Below are 11,974 nucleotides of genomic sequence, written 5' to 3' on the forward strand. Positions count from 1 at the left end.
CTCTTCAATGAATATGATAGGATTGTGATCCTCTTTGCAACAAAGAATACTAGCTTGTTGATTTGTTGTTCTAGAATTGAAATATCCCACTAAAATAAATTCCCCCTGTTGAGAATATGCGACAATATATTGCTTTAAAGTTGTATATAGATCTTTGTTATCCATCATCTTATTTTTTTAAGTTTTTGATACTCGAGGCGCAAAATTCCATGCTACAATTCTTATGTGGTTCTCATTCTCTATTATTTTGAACCATAAATACTATTTATTTGTATATTCTTCCACTATATGAATGTGATTTCCTTCTTTTTCTTTCACTAAAACCAGTATTCCTCTCTACCCTTTTCCATTTTCTGTTGCCTCGTTCCAAACTACTAACTTCAAATAATCGTTTTTGAGCTAATTTATTAACAAAAATTAACACAAGTATTTAATTATCAATCTGGGTTTGTAAAACTTGGAGGCAAGTCCACAGTGTATGGATATCAGATGTAGCCAAGCTTAGAAGATAAAATTTGAAAAGTTAAGGAAGTACATATTACAAATATAAACCTATTTTAACAATTTCTAATTCACTTAGGTAATATGTGAGGGATGAGGATCCTAACTTAGGAGAACTAGGTTGTCCTTCCCTACAATACTACTTTCATGAAGATAAATCCAAATAACTAATTAACAATGGTTTATGATGCAGAAGATGTAAAAGAAGAGGCTCCTAACTAAGGAGGACCAGATTGTCCTTCTTCACAATTCTACTATATCATAATGACCATTGCTTCAAACCAGAAATGAAGAAATAACTTCAAATAAGAAAAGGAGAATGAAATTCAGTTTTAGTTCCAGATCAAATAGAAGGGGAATTTAACTTAAATTCCTGTGTCCCTTCATATGTAGGTTAGAATTAAACCAATATTCATTCAGCAATCATCACACATCTAAATACATTTGAAACAAGAACTAATTTATGAAAACTATGAAAATTTAACCAAGAAATGCACTTAGCTTGGTGTGGGGGCCCTCCACCCTTGCCTTGCACACTTGAAGAAATCTCAGCAACAGCAACTTCAATAGATCAACCAAGCATGAACAAAAAATTGAAATGGAACAGGTTCTTCAATTATCTTTCAGTCTTCAAAGAGTCTCAAAACCAAATTACATAAATTCTACATTAATTCAGCATTCCATAAGCCTTCAAAGTTTTGGCTTACATAGAAGATCATGAAACAAATTGATCTAAAGTATCTCTAACAACTATATCTAACCAAATCCACCTATCCAAGTCGAATCCATCCAATCTATCAATAAAAATATGGAAAATCCCATGAAATCATAAAATTTCCCTATTTCCTAGGGATTTTCTGGATGACTAGTCATGTTTGACCAGCCTTGACTGGACCTGATTTAGCTTGTTTTGACCGAACCAATTGGAATTAGTTCAGTCCTAGTTCCCAAGCTTTCCATTCATGTATCTAGCTCGAGCCCAAGTGTCCTGCAAATATGTCATCCACATAGCCATTACCGGAATTTCTGATTCTATCCAAAAATACTCTTAAAACCCATTTTTTTGCAAAAATATCTAAAAGTTGAAAAACATAATTTATTTGCTTGAATATGCATAATAAGGTCAAAATAAGGTGTATGTGGATGATATATGGTGGAAAATGATGGAAATTAGGTGGATTTTAATAAGCAAAATTTGATAAAAAAACGAGGGCCAACATCTCCCCCTTGCTTACTCTCAAGCATGTCCTCATGCTTGCCTCTGTCTCCTTGACCTTTTGCTTCTATATGCTGACTGGCCTGTTGATGCACCTGTGGCTCTAACCCTTGAATATGAAGCTTTCTCTTGAGCTACCTATAAAAGGATATCTATGCCTTCATGTACTTTTTCTCCTTTCTTGTAGATGACATTCTTTACTTTTTCTCCTTTCCCTTCCTTTGTTTTTCTAAAAAGAAATTTTATGATTTCTCTTTGAAGTGTTGCTCTTTGTAATATTCTTCACCTATCTGAATTTTTTTTTTGGCTTGGGCTATATATTCTGGAGTGATGGGAACAAAAATGTCTCTGATGTGTGATGAGGTTTCACCACCAACACACAAATACACCAACTTTACATTATTCTTCCTCTCATAATAAAACACCATAAATAACACCAATAAATCATTTTGGATGAGCAGCTTCAGAGAAGACAAAAAATAAAACTTGAATTTTGTAATACATTCTGACACAGGATTCATGTCCCTCTCAAATTAGCAATATCAACAATTTCACTTAAAGGAACCAATATCCATTTGCCCTCACATCTTCACTGAAAGAAGCCAATCTTGCAATGTCACATAGTCCGTAGAGAAAACACCAATCAAAAAAATTAAAGCTTCTTTCACTTGTGCAAGGGGTTTTCTTCTTGTATAATTCCACTACAAAATAACTTGTGCCAATCCTTTTTATGACTAGGCATTCACTTTCAATTTAGCCACTGTTTTACCCACGCAATCTGCAAAATAGAGGTCGAAAGAACCACGAAAATATTCCAAATAGCAATGAATTTGAGAAAACTGTCCACACGGAGCTTAATTAGGCTCATTCTAAAGAAAACCCATGTTTTTTTTTTCAAATATCATTTTCCTTTTCTCAGAAAAGACAATGAAAAATAGTGACTTCTTAAAAATTTCGAATTTCATAACTAGAGGTTTTGATTATGAGACTTTACTTTTGTTTTTGTTGTTTGTGAATCAAAAGCTCTATTTTGATGTCTGGAAAAAAAAACAAAAAACAAAAAAAAAAACCCTCTATTAATGTTCTGGAAAATACCCTATCTCTTCCTTTAGAAAATGACCTCTTGATCACTGCCCTTCAATTCTGAAAATGAAATTGAATTCTTGGAAATGAAATCTAATTCTAAAAATGAAATTTGGAAAGTTCTGAACAACTGCTTCCAATTTTTACTAATTATCACCACCATATATCTATTCAGAATTGAATCCGGGCACTTACATCATTCTACAGGTTATATTACCAAAGACCATCTCTTCAGAAATTGAAATCAAATTGAAAATTCTGGGAATGAAGAGAATTTTCATTACCTTCTCTGTCTTGAAATCGATCTTCTCTCTTCTACTGCAAAAAGGAGTCTGATGCTCTGATAATTTTTTTCTCTGATCTTTGATTAACTGCAAGAAAACTTGTTGAAATTTCTGGTGGATGGTTGTTTTACCGTGTTAAACAAAACAATTTCAATTAAAACTCTTCTCTCGGCATTTCAAAATCTATTGGTGGCAGCATGTGGTAGCGTATAAAATTGGGAAGCTCGGTGTCTCCATCCCCCAAAAGGCTCGTGTTGCTGGCTGCTATTCTCAGGCATCTCGTCTTCTTCAGAGGATGATTGAAAACAATAATAATTATTCGGATCTGTAACAATCAATTGCTTAAATGTAAACATGAAATAACTCTCTGTTCATGAATTCATGCTCTATTTTTTGAAAATCCTTCACTGTGCTTCATATTTTTCATAAAAACGTGCCCATGGTGCATGGAAATCATGTTACTATGTATAAAAATATACCTGTTGTTTCATGCATGGAGAGATTTAAAATTAATGAAGAATCGAATCTCTAAGTGATCTTGTGATGACTTGAGTTAATCCTATGTTGACACAGTAAAATTGCAATTAAGACCCCTGTTGAATCGTTGCCAAGGATTTGTTCTTCTCACATGTGGTGGAATTGTTTGAATGGATGTGCAATTTAGACTTTGGAGGTGGTAACATTTGCCATTAATAATAGAGACCTGGTTTGTGGCACCTCTTTAAAATAATTATGAGTTCAATTATCTTCTAAATTCATTCAAAACTCAACAAAATCCGGAATTAATCCTTACCTGATTTTCCTGCACAATCTATGGGATTCAACTCAGCGTTAAATCTTATGTCTAACCACCTTATTTCTCCACAAACTCCTCTGATCTCCTCCCCTATTTATTTTGCTGTTTCCTCTCTGTTCAAGCTCTCTATTCTTACGCAACCCTTCCTTCAATTTTTACGTTTTTCTTGCTTATTTCTCCTTCTACCAGGGTGCTATATGCATGCATATGACTGCAGCGCATTCTCCTCTTCTTTATGAGCTTAAATCTAGCTGTGATGGTGGAAGAAAACTCGAATTTTCTGAGGTCTGTGGTTTAAAGAATGCAGAGGCTTTCACTGCTAATCGCACAGGGCTTGTCTCTGTATTCAAATGCATTTGACCGTTTTGATGTTTGATGTGCCGACCTCTAACCAGGATTAATCCCTCTGACTATTCCATGTGCCTTGCTCCATGGTGCCCAAATGGGATACCACCATACCATCGAATTTTCATTGCATGCCTATCGAAATAATTTCGATTTGGAATGGAACCTTTTGCATTTATCATTATACCTTTAGTAATATGCATGGTTCATCATTTCCATTATCCCTATTGCATTTGAATTCATTTTGCATCATGATTATAACTTAGGTTCATCCATTTTGTTTGTTTCATAATTACATCTCCGCCCATATACCTTAGCTTATATATGATTGCATTCTCAAATATTTAGCTTAAGTTTTGACCTTTGTTTATTTTAATTTTAAAAATGACCAAAGAATGGTCATATTTTAAAATTAAATGTTTATCATGAAACTAACCTTTTTCTTTCTTTTTGTAGGTCAAAAGAATTTGATATTTGAGCCTTTCATTTTTTATCTTTATGTTTAAGAAAATTAGGGTTGATGTGATATGGTACATGGAATATAAAATGAAATATGGTATATGGAATGATAGTTAAATGGGTAGGATAATGGATATGGAAATGAATATGAATAGGAATATAGTGGTAGAATAATGAAGGTAGTGAAATGTAGATAATGGAGTAGGATAAATATGGAATGTAAAATGATAGTGTAATAGAATGCATATCAAGTTAAATTAGTTTTAACAACTTCTAGAAAAAGAAATTAAAAATCGAAATTTTGAGAGAAAATTTTTTACTTACTGTACTTTCCTTTTTGCAACATAGCTTGATATTCATACTGTTTTGATGATGATTTTTATTGGTTCATCCAAATTTGGCTCATGATGATGATTCTTCAAAGATACATTCAGATGAAATGTAGAGACTTATTTTTGCTTTCATGTTTTCACATCTGATATTGATTCAGGATCTTCAAATGTTGATGTTGTTTAGGTCCCTTCTGCAATTTGTAAATGATGTTTCAGGTCCCCTCTAACATGTAATTTAGGTCCCTTCAATACAGCTGCTCAAACTATTTGCATAGTTTTATTACGAATCTTCCCCCTTGCTTATTCTGAGACTTGTCCCCAAGTCTTGCTTATTCTGGAGGATGATTTCTGAAAAATCAAACTGAAGAAATGGTAAAACAAAATAGAGAATTCATATTGGCCAAACAAGTTGGTTTTCTGATATGAATTCGAGTTTTTGTTGTGCCAGTTTCCTGGATTTTCACAACCAAACTCCTTTAGTTTTTTTGATCTTTTTCTATTTTTTTTTATTATTTTTATTATTTTCGTTTCTGGATGGAAGTGGGGCATAATGGAGCAGGGAAGTATGAAAATTTTATGAAAATAGGTTATATTGAAGTCATGATTTAGTAATAAATGGATAGATAATAAGTATGGACTTCAACATGCATGATCACTGAGCTTAACATACAATATGGATGATGGATGGAATCATGAACAATATGGCTTATGAAAGACTTCTTTGGAAATTGGATGTGACTTTTCAAAAAAAAAAAAACTTGACTTCTTCTTCTGATGATTAGCTTCATGTCCTTTTCCTCGATCTCAATTCATGTTGTAGGGTTTGTTGGTGTTGTTGGTCAGCAACTAAGAGAAAACTTCACAAATTTGAGTTTCATTGGATGAACTCAATATCAGGTGAATTCCCATTTCATTTCCACTTGAACATTTGTATTCATATTCTGAAATATGAATTTAAAATTTCCTTTGAAAAGTACTTCATCCATGGAGTTCACTCCTTCATTCTTCCTATGACCTGCAAAAACATAGCACTTGCCTACAATACAATATTAGATGATGGAGGAAGAGAGGTGTACAGTCTCTCTTCTTCCAATAAATATGTAAATCATTACAATCGTTGCTTATAAAACAAGTCCAAAGTTGATATACAAATAAAATGCATTTATTTACCCCTTGAGGAATGGTGGCCAACCTAGACCTCCTAGCGGTATTTTGTTTACAAAATATTCATTTTATATCCAATTAAAGTGATTCAAAATAAAAGTTGAAGTAAATTCATGTGGATACTTCTAGTATAAACAGGTTTTCTAAATTATTTAAAATGATATCTGAAAAATGATGAAGAGTTACCTGTTTGATAGAGCTGCTTGTGAATTTTTTACTAGACCAACAACCACTATTTAGAGTGTAACTTTTTCGTTAAAGATTGAATTGATGTGATTCCACTTGGAGATTAAATTAAATTCATTTTTTTCTTTCCAGTAGAAACATGTTTTAAAAATAATTAGGTTTGATATCACAAAATTGGTGATGAACATACCTAGGAGGCAGAGTTTTACTATGCTCGTTTGAAAACATGGAGTCATTAAATGTGGCATATCTTTCCATTTGACCTCCAAATGGGATGATTAAAATTGTGTATTAAAATATACTTGAATATATATCTCTCATATAAACAGGTTTTTAAAGAAGATGATTTGGTATGTCAAATATGACAATGAACAGTGAAGACCTAGAATTGTCACCATGCAGATTTTTTGAGAAACAGTTAGTATTTCAAGAATAACTTTTTCATATGATACCTGATTGAAGTGATTCAAATTGATTTGGAAACTAGATTCTAAAGGATATCTTCCCTATGAATTTTAGGTAAAAATGTTTCCATTAGACACCTCAAATATAGGATGTACTAACTATGTCCTCAACATTTCACTTGAGACCTGGTTTTGATTTTGATCACATTTTTATTTGTGATATAAATTGAAAATTTCAAAATATATTCCAAAACTATATTTCAAGAGATATGTAAAAAAAACATGATTTAAAAATTATCTTATATGGTTACCCAAAATATGATTGTTCTTACTGCATTTTGCCATGTAGTCCTTTCAAATGAATATTGAACAATGATTTGAAGAAATATTCATGAGAGTTTGAAACAAAATTATTATGGAAGTCTTATTGTGAATTCATTCTACTTGTTTATTTATTCTATTTTATCCTATTCTATTTTAGCAAAATAATTCATTCCCTCAAGTATAAGATAATTTCCATTGCATCCATTTTCGTAACAAGATCATAAGTAAACTCGCATCCAAATTTGAAAAATATACTTTGATGAGTGTTTGGACACGAAAATTTATCTGATCATAAAGATTTGATGAGAAAGAATGTTGAAGAATGGAGTAGTGTTGTGACCTAATGACTAGTTGAAACCAAGTTTTAAGATAATCTTTGTTTGCTTGGCTCTCATTAATTGACATAGCACAAAACTCTTCTTGTGGTACTTATTCAAAATCTTGTATGCACAAGGGATCTTGTGATATACATGCTAGAAATTCTTCAATTTCTGGCTCTAATGTTTGATCTTCATTACATGTGATCCATGACTCATTCACCTCCTCACAAAGATAGCTAGAAGAAAGTTCTAGATTCTCTTCCTGTGGATCATCTTCATGGATGTTTTATTGCTCTTCTATCCTTTGACATAAAGATTCATCCCTAGTGAGCATTCTAAATTGAGGACAAGGACTTGAGAATAGTTTTGTGGTGGCATACCCTCCTTCTCGAAATGATTTCTTTAAAATCATTTTTTTTAGATCTTGTCTTACAAATGGATTTTGTAGTTATTTTTTTTGTTGGGGGTTTTGTTTTGGGAATCTACTTTTAGGATCTCTATTTCTAGGCATAAAGAAACATAACTAAGAGAAATGTATCTTAACTAATTTTTTTTGTCAATTTTTTTTAGTGTTTTTGTTTATCCTCTATTTGACTATGCTGATAATGCCTCCCTGACAATGGCACCAAAATGTTGAGCTAATTTATTAACACAAATTAACACAAGTATTTAATTATTAGTCTGGGTTTGTAAAACTTGGAGGAAAGTCCATAGTGTATGGATATCAGATGTAGCCAAGCTTAGAAGATAAAATTTGAAAAGTTAAGGAAGTACATATTACAAATATAAACCTATTTTAACAATTTCTAATTCACTTAGGTAATATGTGAGGGATGAGGCTCCTAATTTAGGAGAACCAGGTTGTCCTTCCCTACAATACTACTTTCATGAAGATAAATCCAAATAACTAATTAACAATGGTTTATGATGTAGAAGATGTAAAAGAAGAGGCTCCTAACTAAGGAGGACCAGATTGTCCTTCTTCACAATTCTACTATATCATAATCACCATTGCTTCAAACCAGAAATGCAGAAATAACTTCAAATAAGAAAAGAAGAATGAAATTCAGTTTTAGTTCAAGATCAAATAGAAGGGGAATTTAACTTAAATTCCTGTGTGTCCCTTCATATGTAGATTAGAATTAAACCAATATTCATTCAACAATCATCACACATCTAAATACATTTGAAACAAGAACTAATTTAATAAAACTATGAAAATTTAACCAAGTGCACTTAGCTTGGTGTGGGGGCCCTCCACCCTTGCCTTGCACACTTAAAGAAATCTCAGCTACAGGAAATTCAGTAGATCAACCAAGCATGAAAAACAAATTGAAATGAAATAGGTTCTTCAATTATCTTTCAATCTTCAAAGAGTCTCAAAATCAAATTACATTAATTCTACATTCCATAAGCTTTCAATGTTTTGGCTTAAATAGAATATCATGAAACAAACTGATCTAAAGTATCTCTAACAAATATATCTATCCATATCCACCTATCCAAGTCTAATCCATCCAATCTATCAATAAAAATATGGAAAATCCCATGAAATCATAAAACTGCCCTATTTCCGAGGGATTTTCTGGATGACTAGTCATGTTTGACCAACCTTGACCGGACCTGATTTAGCTTGTTTTAACCGAACCAATTGGAATTAGTTCAGTCCTAGTTCCCAAGATTTCCATTCATGTATCTATCTTGAGACCAAGTGTCCTACAAATATGTCATCCACATAGCCATTACGGGAATTTCTTATTCTCTCCAAATATACTCTTAAAGCCCAATTTTTGCAAAAATATCTAAAAATTGAAAAACATAATTGATTAGCTTGAATATGCATAATAAGGTCAAAATAAGGTGTATATGGATGGTATATGGTGGAAAATGATGGAAATTAGGTGGATTTTAATAAGAAAATTTTGATAAAAAACGAGGGCCAATAATCGTCAAACATAGGAGGTTTGCAACCATCATGTTCATGAGTCTCTGTGAGACAAATTATGTATCTACCTTCTGTAGTAGCCCATATCCCAGGTCCCCTCCTCCAAGGATAACCTCTACAATTCCAACAAACTAGACTTAGGTAGACCTAGGTAGGATTTGATTGCTATGAGGTTTGGCACACAAGACTCAAATTTTAGTCGTCACCCCTTTTCATCCATGTTTATCCTGTTGTTTTCCTCCCTATTATAGAATTACTTGTTTTTTCTTTACTGCCAAATTGATGCCTTGTTTTTCCATGAGACCCAAACAATGAAATAACCACTTTACCATTGTACAACCATGCTTGTTTCCCTTCATTTCATGTTTCTCTAACTTTTTCCACTTCTTCTCATCTCTCTTCTTGTTGTTTGCTAGTTAAATATTCATCTAGGAAGAAGTGTAAGCCTTTCAAGAGTTTCTTTTTGGTTAAGGGATGGTTTTTGTCTTGCACACTTGCCATGATGACTTTTATGGGTCAAGGCCTCTCTTCACATATCTTTCCCACCCTCCTTGCTTGGAAATATTTTCCCTCTCCACTGTAATTTCTCTTTCAAAAAGTCCCTTGTAAAATTGAGAGTGCTTTCATTCTTTCCATAGTCTCTTATTCCCCTGATAATAAATTTTGTTTCCCTATCTTTTCTTTCTTTGTGTTCTCTTTCATGTGCTCTATGAGTACTTACATCTTCTTTTTCCTCCACCCTGTAACCATTAGTGTCCTTAGCTCTAGTTTTGATTTATTTTGGAATGTATGTCATCTTGTTCTCTTTTTCCTTATTTTCGGAAAGGACTACTTACTAAGCTATTTGTGTATCTACTTGAGTTGTTTTAGAGATTATTACAACCTTGTTTACTACCATTGATTCATTCCTGGTTTTCCATGTTTCCTTCATGTTTTCTCATTCTCATTTTCCTGCCTCTAAAGCATATTGTAACATTGTTACCTTCTCTTTGAAAATTATATTACCTTCCATTAAACATCGATTTGCAAGTGTGATATCTGAAATTTTTTGGTCCCTTTCCTGTTCTTTGGATTCCAAATTTTCCAGCCTTATCCCGACCTTCATCAGTTCTTGGACATAGAGATCTGATGACCAAGTAAGAGGTGTAGATGTGGGACTGTAAATGGTTGAACCTTCTTTATTTTGATTATGTTATTTGTTTTCTTTCTCTACGATTGTTTTCTTCTTCTTTGTTCCCATTTAAAGTGGGCTAGCCTGCACTTTAAAATGCCTCGATATTATTTTTCATTTACCCAAATCCACTTCCCCGTTTTGTCAACTGAAGCAATTTTGACTTGGCCCAAATGATTTGTTTCCACAAATCTAAGATTTCCTTGATATTTTTAATATTTAATATTGATTTTTTTTCCATTTTGGGATTTCAAAATCCACTATTTAAAATTGAAGCCGAAAACGTGTCTGACAGGTAGTTTCAAAATTAGCCTACCACCCCTACAGATTGGTTTACCCTGAGTGTTTGTGGTTGAATGAATCAAACAAAATCACAAGAAATTTTTTCGTCAGAAACCTCTCTCCACTGCCCGAGCCTTGCAACACTTACCCTTGTATGATCAGACTTTTATTTTCTCTGTGTGACATAACAGCTGCTAGCAACACTTTTGTATGTCTCATACTTTTAATCAATGGCCAAACAACCTACCAATAGGTCAAGAATGGAATTATACTTGACTATTTCCCATGGTTGGAATAAGATGTCTTTGTTTGGAATTTACTCCAATTGTTTAATTAGACCACACATTGCCTCCGGCTTGACAAAATCAGAGCGACTTGCTTTCAAATTTAAACGACGTTCATGGTGAAAATATGGCATTTCCTTCTATTTAGAAATTAGTCATCTTGTCTAAATTTTCTAATAAGAATTATAATAAGAGTAGTTTAAAGAGGCCACAATTTTTCCTAGAAAATAGTGGAAATTCTGGCAAGATGTTGTCCAAAATCTAGCAGAAATTTTGGGAAATTTGGCTTACAGTTGTCAACCTTAAATATTTTGGGTACCCTAGACATTTTTTATGGTGTTTAATCCATTTCCACCATCAAAAAATTATTTAAACACTCCTTTGATAATATTTTTTGAAAAAAATAATCACTGGGTTTCGGCAAAAAATGACTTGCAAAATCATGGCCTCGGTAGAAAACACCATTCTGATACACAAATTGTTCCCCTTTTCAATGATTTTTGAAACCAAATTTTTTCTACCCGTGAAATTTCTACGCTCCTCACAACTTGTGACATGATTGTGACTCAATATGGTATGCTTATCTTTCAATTGGTGAACGATCTACTTTTTCACATTTTCAACAATTTGCTTTATAATGGTTAACCATTTATCACTAATTCTATTGACAATTTTCTTTTGCGTTTTTGCATGGTCATTGATAAATCAATAACTCAATTTTTCAGGAGCTTGTTTCATTAATAAATCAGACATGAGCTTGTGTTTCAAGTCTACTCACCAATTTGATTTTCAAAAGTCATTTATAAATTGGATGGTAGAAAAAAATAAAAATAAAAACTTCAATTGACAAAAGTACATTATTTTTACTTTTATCACTC

Source organism: Pinus tabuliformis, chromosome Q, assembly GCF_031772625.1.
Source record: "Pinus tabuliformis cultivar Carrire ecotype Pingquan chromosome Q, CPIR1, whole genome shotgun sequence".
Lineage (NCBI taxonomy): Eukaryota > Viridiplantae > Streptophyta > Pinopsida > Pinales > Pinaceae > Pinus > Pinus tabuliformis.